The sequence below is a fragment of the Phascolarctos cinereus genome, unplaced genomic scaffold (assembly GCF_003287225.1).
Source record: "Phascolarctos cinereus isolate Bilbo 61053 unplaced genomic scaffold, phaCin_HiC Scaffold_4;HRSCAF=312, whole genome shotgun sequence".
NCBI lineage: Eukaryota > Metazoa > Chordata > Mammalia > Diprotodontia > Phascolarctidae > Phascolarctos > Phascolarctos cinereus.
This window is the reverse complement of record NW_027555847.1, coordinates 70531531-70546808: the sequence shown is the minus strand read 5'-3', so window position 1 is coordinate 70546808 and position 15278 is coordinate 70531531. Positions and strand designations below refer to the sequence as shown.

General features: G+C 39.6%; 1 pseudogene; it reads left to right on the top strand.

The window, feature by feature from the left end:
- Positions 1 to 1510: 1510 nt before the first annotated feature.
- LOC110205033 (uncharacterized) lies at positions 1511 to 15180 on the top strand (annotated as a pseudogene).
- Positions 15181 to 15278: the final 98 nt, after the last annotated feature.

Below are 15278 nucleotides of genomic sequence, written 5' to 3'. Positions count from 1 at the left end.
TTTGTTTTGGTTTTTTTGCTTATTTTCCCAGCTATTACTCGACTTTTAACTCCTTGTTAAAATAGGAATCTCTTTCCAGGGTGGAGGGTACACTGTCCCAAGCTTCATGGGTTTTATGCATCTATTTTCAGAGATTCTTTTAGGGACCTGTGAGTTTTCTGTTCTTCCAAGGTTGTATGATCGAAGTAGAGGTGTCTACTACTTTCCTGGACTGTTTTCTGGTCTATGAATGACCACCAGCACTCTTCTGTAATGAAACGTTGAGAAGGGTTCTCCACTGTTCTTGCAAGCTCTATGTTAGTGCTCCTTATCACCCTCAGGACTGTCACCCAGGCCTGGGACCCAGATCTGAGAATAGGCAAAGCAACAGAGTCCTGCTTTACTGGTCCTTCTGACCAGTTGTTTTACCCTATTACTGTCTGTGGGCTGAGAGCCCTGGAAGTAGTCACTACCACTGCCACTACTGACTCAGTCATTTCCAAGGCCTGCTCTTGGTTTCCTGGGGCCTGGTCTCAGCTGGAGGGTCCTGCCCTGGACCATACACCACTCTCACCCAGAAGTGACAGACCTCTCCTACTGACCTTCCATGTTGTCTTTGTTGTTTGTGGGCTGAGAAGTCTGGAAACCTCCATTGCTGGCAGTGATTCAGTCACCTTGATGCCTGCTCCAAGTTTGCTGGGACTCAGTCTGCATTGGCATGGCCTGTGCTGGACAGTGCTCCTCTCTCACCCTGGTACAACAGACCTTTCTTGCCAGCTTTCAAAGTTGTCTTGGGCTGGAAATTTGCTTTGCCCTGTCTCTTTGTGAGTTCTGCTGCTCTTGAATTTGTTTAGAGTCATTTTTAAAGGTATTTGGCAAAATTTGGGGGAGAGCCCAAGTGAGTCCCTGTCTTTACAAGCCATTTTGGCTCCACCTCTGACATTAAGTCTGTCTTTATATTCCCTGCATTCATCATAGTGCCCGATAGGATGTAGTCATCAAAGGAATGCTTGTTGACTACTAATGAAGATAGAGACAAAAACAAAGACAGACAGGTAGAGACTAAGATAAAGGCGGGAACAGAGAAAGATAAGTTGGAATGGCTGCTGCATGCTGTGACATGAAGTCAATCATAAGATTCCATAGTTTGTATTGATTTCTCCAAAAGTGTTCAAAAACTTAAGTCTAATCCTGAAAATGAATGACCAAAGCACCCTACAGTTTATATACTAACTGCTGTTAATGCTGAAAAAGACCAAAGAGATCACACAGGCAATACCCCAACTGTTACCTCTGAAAAACTTAACAAAATAAAACAAAAGAGCTAACAATGATTATAAGCAAAAAAAAGCATTATTTATTCCTTTGGAGGAGGCATGCTAGATAAATGTGTCAGTGCCTGCTCTCAGAGGAGACACACTGCTGTGAGACTGAACTTTGATATGTATACTAGTAGCTGTGCAGTGAGCTGTAGCTGCGGCAATGAGGGGCTAACTAACAATAAGCCAAGTTTGATTAATAGCAGGACTTCATGACCAGAACGTGGTTTGGACAAGCAGGTATTTGTCCAAGCTCAGGGACCACCTGGACCTGGTGTGAAACAGATCTGGGACTTTGCTGCAGCAAAGTTCATCCAGAGGGTGAGTGCAAAGGATTATTATGGCAAGCTCAGAGAAAAGCCTGCTTGCTTCGCCTTAGCTCTAGAAAGCAGGATGTCTCCTAATAGTAAAAAGAGCTGAGAATAAGTTTATGAATCTCAGGAGAATAAGATGAGGCCATTGTAAGTCATGAGTATTGAGTACAGTTGAATGATTTCAGAGAAATGTGAACACAGCACAGGCAATGGGCTGAGAGAACTACAGTGGTGTGAATAAATAATAAGCTATGATAGGAGTGAAATAAGGACAGTGATTAGTAAGTGAGGAAAATTGCTGAATGTTTAAAAATTATTTTGTTGTCTAAATTGTTATGTTGTTCTGAAATTTTGGTATATGTAAGTTAATTCTTCAGTTTATTTCTTTTTTCTATCTGATTTGTGATGTTTTTATTTTCATGTTTCTTCTCATGTTTCCCCCTTAGTGCTGGATGAAAAGAAAACTCAATTGCATTAAGATGATTCTTCTTTTATGATGGTAGGTCTTTAATCCAAACATAATACATACAAAATACATACTTGCATGATGTGATCTATTGTACTTTGACTTTATGTCACAGAAAGATAAATATTAATTTCTATAAATTTAGGAGGTACCTTTTCCCCTTACTCTTTCGAAATAAGATATGCTTTTTATGGAGGAAACGAAAGTCTCCAGTATTGATCATATGTAAATTGGAGTTGGTTTCTGGCATTGCAATTTTCTAGAGCATAATTGGATTTTGCCATGACTATGTTCTAAATGGTTTTATCAGTGTTACAAGCTCTAGTGAACATACCCATAAATTATTTCATTAGTGACCCATTCTGTGAGGTTTAACGCTATAGAAACAGAAAGAGAAAAAAGGAATCATCATATCTTTCACACCTGTGAGTAGGGAATAACTTCTTAATGAGCTGAGATTTAGTCCTCTAAACTGTAGGAGATAAAACACTTAAATTGGCTTATGCAAAAATTAAAAATTTTTGAGCAAAAAAAAAGAATATATTCAGGATATGAAGAAAATAAACAAACTAGGGATGGAGAGGAAATCTCTTCAAGTCAAACAATTCTTATATACAAAATTCATACACACACAAACACACACAAACAATTGCATATCTCCATATGTGTTTGTGTGTATATACACATATACATATATACATACATACATACACACATGCGCATGTATGAATAGACAGATAGAAATAGATCTACATAAACAGATACAGATCTAGATAGATCTAGATATATATGCTGTTTAGTTGTTCAGTCATGTGCAATTCTTCCAATTCTTTATGACCCCAGAGACCCATAGCATAATGCTGTCCATGGGTTTTCTTGGTAAAGATACTGAAGTAGTTTGCCATTTTTTTTCTCTAGTGGATTGAGTCAAACAGATGTTAAGTGACTTGCCCAGGGTCACACAGTCACAAAGCGTCTGACGCCACATTTGAACTCAGGTCTCCGACTTTAGGCCCAGCACTAATATATTCACTGAGATATCTAGCTGCTCTCTCTCTTTCTCTCTCTCTCCACACACACACACACACACACACACACACATAGAAATAAATATACATATACACATATAGAAATAACAATAACAACAAATTCACATGTTGCATATAGTAGAGAGAAGAGAGGAAGAATGGTTTAATGGAAAGAAATACAGCTTCACAATCAGGGAGACCTACATTAAAACTCTGCTTCTGACATATACTGCTTGTCTGACATGGTTAACTCATTTAATCTCATAATGATTCAAGCAAATCTCTAAGACTACGTGGCAGAGTGATGATTGGTCTGAATTAGTCAAAATAATTTCTTTACCAAGAAGGTTTTTAAATCAATGAAATGACAGTACTAGACAAATATAAAACCAAAATTGTCAAGAAAGTAAAAATCAATGAAGAATTTCAGAGACAATATAAGTATTACTACATTACATACAATATTTCTATTATTGGGGATGTGATTAATGATTAGTAAATAATGGAAGTTATCAACTTATCTAAAGAATCACATCACAGAGATTCAAAATTACGAGGGACCCCAGCGGCCATTTAGTTAAACATACCTTAAAAAAATCATCCTCTTACATATTCAACAAGTATCTTTCTTCAATGACATTTCCCTCAATTGGGGGAAATCCAACCACCTCACAAATGATCCCATTTCTTTTCATGTTTTTTAATAGTTCTATTTCCTATTAATGTTTTTCTTTACATTAAAACTATTTTTCCCTTTGCAAGGTCCATTCTTTTCTCCTAGTTCTTCTCTCTAGAATATTTTCTTCTTCCACACAACAGCCCTTTGAATACTTGAAGACAGATCTTCTATCATGCCACTATCAACCCATTTCTTCACCAGATACACTGTCACTAAGTTCTTCAACTAGTCATCACACCATCCTATAATCCTCTTCAGGTTGCCTTCTAGCTTTTCTATTTTTTAAACTTCCGTGTAGTTATTACTGATCAGTATAAACATAAACAGTGTTGTCACAATGGCAGTGAGGAAAGAAGAGGCTATGGATTGACAGTTCCTCCTGTCCCAAATAGGCTGGACTACTCAGTACAAGCTCCAAGGCTAGCCAAGACATGGAAACCATTTTCAAGGAGTTGGCATGGCACGTAAGGTCAGTGCATAGAAGAGAATCCTCTCCATTCTAGACCCCTGAGAAATCAGCTCACTAAATGTCTAGTGGGCCAGGAGAATGTCTTATCTCACAAAAAACAAAACAAAAAAACAAAAAAACCCCCATTAATTTCTGGTACTCTATAAGCAGGTCCATGGAGAGCTAAATGGCCAAACTACCAATTGGCATTACTACACACACCTAGTCTACACCAAATGACTAAGCCAACTTCAATTTGGGACAGAAAAAACCTGCCCTCTAGCTTTTCAATGTCCTTCCAAAAGTGTAACCGTCAAAACTAAATTAGAGAAGACTGAATTCAGAATCCCTGATGTTACAGAAAAATAAAAGATACAGGACACCACAGTCTAGGACATCGTCAAAAAAAAAATCCAATCATTCCATCAATACACTCCCCCAACAAAATGTAAATAAAAATATTCCATAAGAATTACAAGGAAGGGACTTCCTCTTTAGGGAGCCAAAATGGCGGAGTGAAAAGGCAGTCTCTCTCACCCTCCCCTATCAACCTCTGAAAACTCAGAAAATATCACCCTAGGAAAAAACAAACAAACAAACAAACTCTGGAACAGGTGAACTAAAAGAAAGACAGGGAACAGCAGTGCAGCAACCCAGCAAACCAGTCTCCCAGTTTCTCAACATAAATAAGGGAAGCAGCACTACAAAGGGCCCCAGGCAGATAAGCACCCTGCACCATGCATCTGAAAGGAGCTGAAGAAAACAACCTAGAGTCTTCCTTAAGTCCCAGCCTTCCTGATTCCAACCCAACACCTCCAACTGTCAACCAGGAGGAGATCCTGAAGCCCAGGTGGTTGAGCATGAAAACACCAACACCTGGACCTCTAAGTGCCTCAGTGAGGACGGGGGAACCAGTGGAAACCAGATCACAAAAACACCAGGTGCCTCAGCACTCTACTGCAAAGGAATCTCCCAGCTCATTAGCAGAAATGAGGGAGGCAGCATTGCAAGAGGCCCCAGGTAGATAAACACCCTGCAGCACCCATCTGAAAGGACCTGAAGAAAGCTAAAGGAAAGGAAAAGCAGGCAACCCAGAATTGCCTGAAAGTTTCAGCCTTGCTGATTCTAGCCCAACACAAGGAAAGCTGCCAAAACCCTACAGCTTCCAATTGCCAACATAAGAGGCCCCAGCACACAAAGCCAGTGACCAAGACCTAGGCTCCCAACAAGAAGCTTGGGTCAGTGCCCTGTGTTCCCCAGCAGGAGAGTTCAATCTCTTTAAAGGCTAGGGAATAAAGAAACCATGAGTAAAAAGAAACTTACCATAGATTCATATTATAAGAAGAGTGGAGATCAAGACAGAAATTCTGAAGAGGACAACATTCTCAACAAACCCACTTCTGCAATATCAAAAGGGAATATGAACTGGTCTGAAGCCCAAAAAGCCTTCTCAAAAGAGCTCAAGAAGGATTTTAAAGTCTAATGAGAGAGGTAGAAGAGTCTTTAAAAAAATACAATTGGCCAATTGGAAAAAAAGTACACTGAAGAAAACAAGTCCCTAAAAAACACAATTGGCAAACTGGAAAAACAGTACACTAAGGAAAACAAATCCCTTAAAAATACAATTGGCCAATTGAAGAAGGAAGTACAAAAACTAACAGAAGAAAACAATCTGTTAAAAGCTAGCATTGGACAAATGGAAACTAATGACTCTATGAGAGAGCAAGAATCTGTCAAACAGAAACAAAACAATGGAACAATGGATGAAACATAAAATACCTCAGCGGTAAAACAACCGAACTGGAAAATCGATCCAGGAGAGACAATTTAAAAATCATTAGACTACCTGAAAATCATGATGAAAAAAAGAGCCTGGACAGTATCTTTCAGGAAATCATAAAGGAAAAGTGCCCTGAAGTCCTAGAACCAGAAGGCAAAATAACCGTAGAAAGAATACACCTCTCACCACCTGAAAGAGATCCCAAATTGACAACACCAAGAAATATAATAGCAAAATTCCAAAATTACCAGATGAAAGAGAAGGTGCTACAAGCAGCCAGAAAGAAACAATTTAAATATCATGGAACCACAGTCAGGATTACACAGGACCTTGCAGCTTCTACATTAAAAGACCACAGGGCATGGAACATGATATTCTGTAAGGCAAAGGAGCTTGGATTGCAGCCAAGGATCAACTACCCTGCAAAAATAAGCATGATTTTTCAAGGGAGAAGACTGACATTCGACAAAATAGGGGACTTTTAAACCTTCCCGATAAAAAGGCCAGAGCTCAACAAAAAAATTTGATCTTCAAGTCCAACATTCAAGAAAGACATAAAAAGGTAAATGGGACAGAAAGATACAAAATGTTATTAAGAAGGGCAGACTGTATACAAGGGAAGATGACATTTGCAACTCTTGAGAACTGCATTGTTATTACATCATGTTAAAGGAGTATACATAAAGGGGGTGGATATTAGTTGACTTTGATGTAATGATAAAAAAAATCTAATCAAGCAGGTTAAATGGATCTAAGTCAGTGGGTTAGTCTGATCTTAGAAAATATACTGAGAAAGGAGGAGGCAACAAGGGTAAATTATTACAGGAAAAGACAGAAAATCCTGTTACAGCAGAGGGAAAGAAGGGAGGGGGGTGAGCATTGTTTGAACCTTCCTCCCATCAGATTTGGCTCAAGAAGGGAATAACATAATCAGTTAAGTATCGCAATCTAACTTGCCCTATGGGCAGTAGGAGGAGAAAGGGGAAAGAAAAGGGAGGGGGGTGGAAGGGAGGGAAGAAGCAGTCGGGGTGAAGGGGAAGAGTGGGGAGGGGAAAATAGAAGGGAGGAGAGACTGAAGGAGGCAGTGGTCAAAAGCAAAATACTGGTGGGGGGGAAGGGAGAGAGGAGAAATAAAAGCATAAACGGGGGGGAAAAGGATGGAGAAAAAGACACAGATAGTAATCATCACTGTGAAAGTTGAATCGCTATTTTTTTTCTCTCCTGTTGAGTTTTGTTTCCTCTTTCTGAGGGTTCCTCCTATTGGTTTAATTTTTACTTACAACTTCACTAATGTGAAAATATATTTAATAGGAATGTAAATGTGTAGCCTATATCAGATTGTGCACCGTTTTGGGGAGGGAGGTGGGGAGAAAGGGGGAGAAAAATTTTAAACTCAAAAGCATATGGAAGCGATTGTTGATAAATCAAAATAAATTAATAAAATATGCAAAAAAAGAATTATAAAGAAAAAAGTAGATTTTAGAAACATAGATAAGTAATAGTTAAATTACAAAGCAACAATTATAAGGAACACATATATGTAAACACTATACAGTTGCCACAAGAAGTGAGATAATCACTTATTAAGTCTGAATATGAGGATCCCAGTGAACTTTTTAAGTAGCAAGGGGAATCACAGAACTTAGAATGCCATTTTTATTTATTTGTTTTTTAATTTCAAAATGTGGGTTGTGAATCTGCATTGATCTACCCAACAAAAATTGGCATATTTTCAAGCCTAGAAAGATGACTCTTGAGAAGAAAGTAGGACTTGATATGCAGAGACACAGATAGATATATACATTATAGATAGATATAGATATATATGTGTGTATATGTATATATGTATATTTATTTAAATGAAATTTCAAACAACATAATTAAAATAGCAAATCTAACATGAAAATATAGTCTAATATTATATTTTTTTAAAGCATGCTGTTTAATGGAGACTAGCACTACCCATTGGCAAATTATAGTATAGTACAGTAACAATATTTTCAAAAATTGATAGTTTTTTTCTAATTTTGGAGAAGGAAATATTAAAAAATATAATTAGACTAAAAAACAAGATATGACTATGCAAAGATAAAGAGTTCTGCAAAACACTAAAAAATATAGCTTTCAAATAATTAAGGAAGTTACTGAGAAAATTTTATAAGAGATATTTACAAACAGGGCTAAAAATCTGATATTGTGATTGATGGTTTTTTTGTTATATTAATAATACATCTTCACCAATGAAGAAGAAAAGACATAAATAAGCCATAAGGGAAGAAATGTGTACTGGTAAGCGGATAAAAGGATCCATTTAATAATTAGAAAAACACACGTGTAGATTACATTAAAATGCCACCTTATACTAGACTGGCAAAAATAGCAAAGTATAATACAAATCCTACTTTAGCAGGGCTTGGGGAAAATACATTCCAATATACTGTTGGTAGAACCATAGCTAGTACAAACATTTTAAAGAATAGTATGAAAATATAAAATGAATCAGAAAAAAAAATGGTCATACCTGTTCAACTGGCAATTCCACCATCAGTACTCTAGCTTAAAAACAAAATAAAAAAGAAAAGTCAGGAAAATTACCTTTTTTGTACAAAAATAGACATAACTGATCCAATTTTAATAACAAAAGCTTTGCTGATCAGTATTCACAATAATCCAGGAAAAGCTAAATAAATTGAGGTATATTTCTGTGGCAAAGGAAATACGTTGGATACAATCTTGGGTATGTAGTTAGGAAAATCTAGGCTCAATTTCCATCTCTGACTTGTATTAGCTGTTCACTTGAACTGGATTAAGTCACTTAACCTCTCAGTATCCTCAGGTAAGTATTCAAGATTCACTATAGGTAGTCATCTTTGTGGAAGGAGTTCTCTCACCAGGAGTTCTATATACTATAGATATCACATTTCCCTTGTCTATTTGCATAGCATAACGGAAAGGAATATTAGGACATAATAAAGAGGAAAAAGAAGGTATATGAACAAATATGTTAAAGAAATGTAGAGGCAAATTAGTAAAAATTAAATTTACAAAGATTCAACGCGATTATATTAAAAAAAAGGGGGGGAGGGCATAGCCAAGATGATGGAGAGAAGGCAAGGATTCACCTGAGGTCTTCCTCAAAACCTTCTGATGACCTGTAAATAATGCCCTAAAACAAATGCTGGAGTGGCAGAACCCTTCACAAAGACAGTGTGAAACAATTTTGCAGCCCAAGACAACTTAAAAGTTTGGCAGGAAAGGTCTGTTGCATCAGGGTGAGAGTGGAACAGTCCAGCACAAGCCCCCCACCTGCACAGACTAGGCCCCAGCACACCAAGAGCAGGCCTTGGGAGTGAATTAATCAGCAGCTGCAGGGGCTATTTCTGGAGCTCTTAGCCCAGAAATGGTAAGGAAGATGAACAATTTGTCAGAAGTAGATTACAGGGATCTGTTTGTTGGCCCTGAGTGAAGGACTCTGTTCCTTTCCCCATACTCAGATCCAGGTTGTGGTCCTGGGTGACATTTCAAGGGGAGGAGGAGAACTAACACATGACAGCTTATGGGCCACAGTACAGCAGGCACCCTCATTACAGCACAAGGGAAGAAAAGAGTGTTTGTGGTCACTCACGGACCAGAATACAGGCAAGGAGAGTAGTAAACACCTCCTTAGTTCATACACCTTGGAAAAATTTAAAACTTACAGTCCCCAGAAGTATCTCTGAAAACAACTACACAAAATCCCTAAAGCTTAGGCAAAGTGCCCTCCATCCTGGAAGCACAGCCTTACTGCAACAAAGAGTTAAAAGTCAAGTAAAAGGCTGGGAAAATGAGCAAAACAAAAAGGAAAAAATTCTGACTATAAAAAGTTACTGTGGTGCCAAGGAAGACCAAAACACATACTCAGAAGGACAACAAAGTCAAAGCTCCTAGACCCAAAGTCTCTAAGAAAAATATGGGTTAGTGGAGCCAAGACAGTAGAGTAAAAGCAGTGACTTGCTTGAGCTTTCCCTCAAACCCCTCCAAATACCTATAAAAATGGCTCTAAATAAATTCTAGAGCATCAGAACAGGTGACACAAAAAGACAGAGTGAAACAAATTTCCAGCCCAAGACAACCTGGAAGGTCAGCAGGAAAAGTCTGTTGTGCTGGGCTGGAAGAGGGGTGCAGCATTTCATCATGGGCCCCACAGGCAAAGACCAGGCCTCAGAAAACATGGAGCAGGCCTCAGGGGACTAAATCACAGGCAGCTGTGGTGGTTTCCAGACTTCTCAACCCTCAAATCCCAAAGACAACTTAGAAGGTCAGTAGGAAAGGTCTGTTGGACCTCAGTGAGAGAGGATTGTGGTCCAGCCCCAGTCCAGGCACAGGCTCCAGGGAAGTGGTTTTGGAGCTCTTAGCCCACAGACAGAGAGGGATCAAGTGGCTGGTCAGAGGGGAATTGCAGGGAACTATTCTCTGTCAGTGAGGCAGGATTCTCTTGCATTGCCTTTGCTTGGATATGAGTCTCAGTCCTAGGTGGTGGTCCTAGGGCAAGGAGGAGTGCTGGCATGGTGGAGCTTGTGGTGTCAGTGGAAAGGGAATTCTCCTCACAGTTCCAAGGCAGAAAATAATGCTTGTGTTCACTCATAGACCAGAGCATGGGTCAGGAAAGGAGTAAACACCTTGCCCTTAATCTTACCACCTTGGAAGAACTGAAAATTTGCAGGCCCTTAGAAGTATTTCTGAAAACAGTTGCACAAAACCCCCAAATCTTGGGACAGTACATTGTCCACACTGGAAGCAGACCCCCTACCTTAACAAAGCATTTAAAAGTTAAATAATTGGCTAGGATCATGAGCAAACAGGACAAAAAAGTCAGACCATAGAATCTTATTTTAGTGACAAAGAAGATCAAACATATAACCAGAAGAAGACAAAAAAGTCAAATCTCCCAACATCCAAAGCCTCCAAGACAAATATGAATCAGTCCTAGGCCATGGAAGAGCTCAAAAAAGGATTTTGAGAAGCAAGTAAGAAAAGCAGAGGAAAAACTGGGAAGAGAAATGAAAGTCATGCAAGAAAATCATGAAAAACAAGTCAATAGCTTGCTGAAGGAGACCCCAAAAAAATGCTGAAGAAAATAACATCTTAAAAAATAGAATAACCCAAATGGCAAAAGAGGTCAAAAAAGCCATTGAGGAGAAGAATGCCTTCAAAAGCAGACTTGGCCAAATGGAAAAGGAAGTCCAAAAGCTCACTGAAGAAAATGTTCCCTTAAAAATTAGAATTGGGGGGCAGCTAGGTGGCACAGTGAATAGAGCTGCGGCCTGGGAGTCAGGAGGACCTGAGTTCAAATATGGCCTCAGACATATGACACTTACTAGCTGTCAAGTCACTTAACACCATTGCCTCATACACCCCCCCCAAAAAAAATAGAATGCAGCAAATGGAAGCTAGTGACTTTATGAGAAATCAAGACACTGTAAAACAAAATCAAAAGAGTGAAAAAATAGAACACAATGTGAAATATCTCATTGGAAAAACAACTGACCTGGAGAATAGATCCAGGAGAAATGATTTAAAAATAATTGGACTACCTGAAAGCCATTATCAAAAAATGAGCTTTGACAACATCTCTCAAGGAATTATGAAGGAAAACTGCCCTGATATTCTAGAAACAGAGGGTAAAATAGAAATGAAAAGAATCCACCAATCACCTCCTGAAAGAGATCCTCAGAATAAAACCCATAGGAAAATTATAGCCAAATTCCAGTGTTCCCAGGTCAAGGATGAAATATTGCAATCAGCCAGAAAGAAACAATTCAAGTATTGTGGAAATACAATCAAGATAACACAATATCAGCTTTTATATTAAAGGACTGGAGGGCTCAGGAATATGATATTCCAGAAGGGCAAAGGAGATAGGATTACAACCAAGAATCATTTACCCACCAAAACAGAGTATAATCCTTGGGGGGGGGGGTGGACATTCAGTGAAATGAGGACTTTCAAGCATTCTTGATGCAAAGACCAGAAATGAATAGAAAATTTGACTTTCAAATATAAGATTCAAGAGAAGCATGAAAAGGTAAATGGGAAAGAGACATCTTAAGGGACTTATTAAAGTTGAACTGTTTACATTCCTATATGGAAAATGATGTTTGTAACTCTTTTGTCAATATTAGAGTAGTTGGAGGGAAAATATATGGATAGATAAATATATATATGGAGAGAGAGAGAGAGAGAGAGAGAGAGAGAGAGAGAGAGAGAGAGAGCACAGAGTGAGTTGAAGATGAAGATGTGATATCTAAAAAATAAAATTAAGGGGTGAGAGAGGATATACTGGGAAAAGGAGAAAGGGAGAGACAGAATGGGGTAAATTATCCCACATAAAACAGACAAGAAAAAGCTTTTACAGTGGAGAGGAAGCAGGGGAAAGTCAGAGGGAATGAGTGAATCTTATTCTCATAGGATTTGGCTTAAGGAGGGAATAACACACACTCAATTGAGTACAAAAATCTATCTTGCCCTACAGGAAATTGGGTGGAAGGGGATCCCCCTACAGGGGATTAGGGGGGATGATTGAAGGGAGGGAAGATTGGGGAAGAGGGTAATCAGAAGTAAACACTTCTGAGGAGGGATAGGATCAAAAGAGAGAATAGAATGAACAAGGGATGGGTTAGGAGGAAGGGAAATATAGTTTTTTCACAACATGACTGCTATGGCAGTGTTTTGCATGACTGCACATGTGTAACTTGTATTGAGTTGCTTGCCTTCTCAATTAGGGTAGTTGGGGATGGTGGAAGGGAGTGAATTTGGAACCCAAATTTTTAGGATTATGGTTTTTAATGCATTCTGCTATCTGCCTCCATTTTATGGGGCAGTTCATCCCATTCACATTCACAGTTACGATTACTATCTGTGTCTTTCTTTCCATCCTTCCTCCTCCCCGTTTATTCTTTTCTCTCTCCTTTCTCCTTTTCCCTCCTCAGTAGTGTTTTGCTTATGTCTATGGACTCTCTCAGTCCTGCCTCCTTTCTATTAGCCCTTTCCTTTTTCTTCCCCTTTACTGTTACTACTACTTCCCTCCCTTTTACTTCCCCTCCCTTTCCTTTCCCCTTTTCCCTCCTACTGCCTATAGGCAAGTTAGATTTCTATACCTCACTGATTATGTTATGCCCTTCTTGAGCCAAATCTGATGAGAGTAAGGTCCAAACAATGCTCATCCCCCTCCCTTCTTTCCCTCTGCTGTATTAGGTTTTTGTGTCTTTTCCTGTAGTGTAATTTACCCTTGTCTGCCTTGTCCTTTCTCAGTACATTTTCTTAGATCAGACTAATCCACTTACTTGGATCCATTTAACCCACTTGATTAGATTTATTTTTTATCATTACATCAAAGTCAACTTATATCAACCCCCTTTATGTATACCTCTTTAACATGATGTAATAACAGTACAATTCTCAAAAGTTACAAGTGTCATCTTCCCTTGTAGGGATGTAAACAGTTTGCCCTTATTAACAACATATATCTTTCCATCCTGTTTACCTTTTTATGTCTCTCTTGAGTCTTGTATTTGAAGATCAAATTTTCTGTTGAGCTCTGGTCTTTTTATCAGGAAGATTTGGAAGTCCCCTATTTCGTTGAATATTCATCTCCTCCCCGGAAAGATCATGCTCATTTTTGCTGGGTAGTTGATCCTTCCTTGTAATCCAAGCTTCTCTGCCTTACAGAATACCATATTCCATGCCCTATAGTCTTTTAGTGTAGAAACTGCAAGGTCCTCTGTAATCTTTACTGTGGTTGCATGACATTTAAATTATTTCTGGCTGCTGGCAGTATTTTCTCTTTGACCTGGTAATTTTGGAATTTGGCTACTATATTCCTTGGCATTTTCAATTTTGGATCTCTTTCAGGAGGTGGGCAGTGGATTCTTTCTATGGCTATTTTACCCTCTGATTCTAGGACCTCAGGGCAGTTTTCCTCAAAGATACTGTCCAGGGTCTTTTTTTTCACCATGAGTTTCAGGTAGACCAATAATTTTTAAATTAATTGTCTCTCCTGGATTGATTTTCCAGGTCAGTTATTTTACCAATGAAATATTTCATGTTTTCATCTATGTTTTCATTATTTTGTTTCTGTTTGACTGATTCTTGCTCTCTCATAGAGTCATTAGCTTCCATTTGCCCAATTCTAATTTTTAACAAATTGTTTTCTTCTATTGGATTTTGTGTCTCCTTCCCCATTTGGCCAATTGTATTTTCAGGGACTTGTTTTCTTCAGTGTATTTTTTTCCAGTTGGCCAATTGTAGTTTTTAAGGACTTGTTTTCTACAGTTAATTTTTGTTCTTTTTCCAAGCTATTGAGTCTCTTTGCATACCTCTCATTTGTTCTTCTACCTCTCATCTGACTTTTAAAATCCTTCTTGAGGGGGCTACCTAGCCAAGTGTGGGGTTGGTGGAGGAGGGAGAATGGCTGCGTTGGTGGTAGGGCCCCGGGGATGGGCTCTAGCAGTCCTGGGTCTGAGGAAGGATAACTCCGGGCTGTGGGGCAGGTACTGGGCGGGTGGAGGACGCCCCACACGCCCTGAGTACAGGGGGCGGGCGGAGGAGGCCTGCCCCCACCCCCAGCCCAGGTCGCTTGCCATCTCTGCACCTGAGCTCACTCTCCTCTCTGCCCCCCAGCAGGCTCCTCAGCTCCTCCAGGTGCCCGCTGATGCCACCCAGGGCGCCCCCGCAGGTGGGCATCTACTTGTGCTGGGAGTCCTCCTCCTCCTCCTTCTCCTGCTGTTCCTCTTCCTCCTTCTCCTCCTCCTCCTCCTCCTCCCCCACTCCCCTCTCCCACACTCTGGGCTCAGAGTCAAATGAAGGTCAGATGGCCCTCACTGAAAGCTGCGTTAAGAGGTTTCTGGAGATCACAGAAGATGCAGAGTTCCTCAGGCTACAAGTGGAGAGAGGTGGATGCTCCAGATTCCAATACAAATTCTCTCTGGACACAGTTATCAATCCTGATGACAGGGTGTTTGAACAGGGCGGGGCTCGAGTGGTGGGTTGACACAGATAGCTTGGCCTTCATGAAAGGGGCCGTGGTGGATTTCGGCCAAGAATTGATCCAAAGTTCATGTCAGGTGTTGAATAACACTCAGGCAGAGCAGGGATGTTCCCGTGGGACTTAATTCTCTATCAAACTATAATGTGTGAGATGATGAATGACTCAGAGAATGCCTTCTTCTCCAACTTTCAGTTCTTGATTCCATGAGATCCGTAGACTTCCAGGGTTTTCTCCATTGCT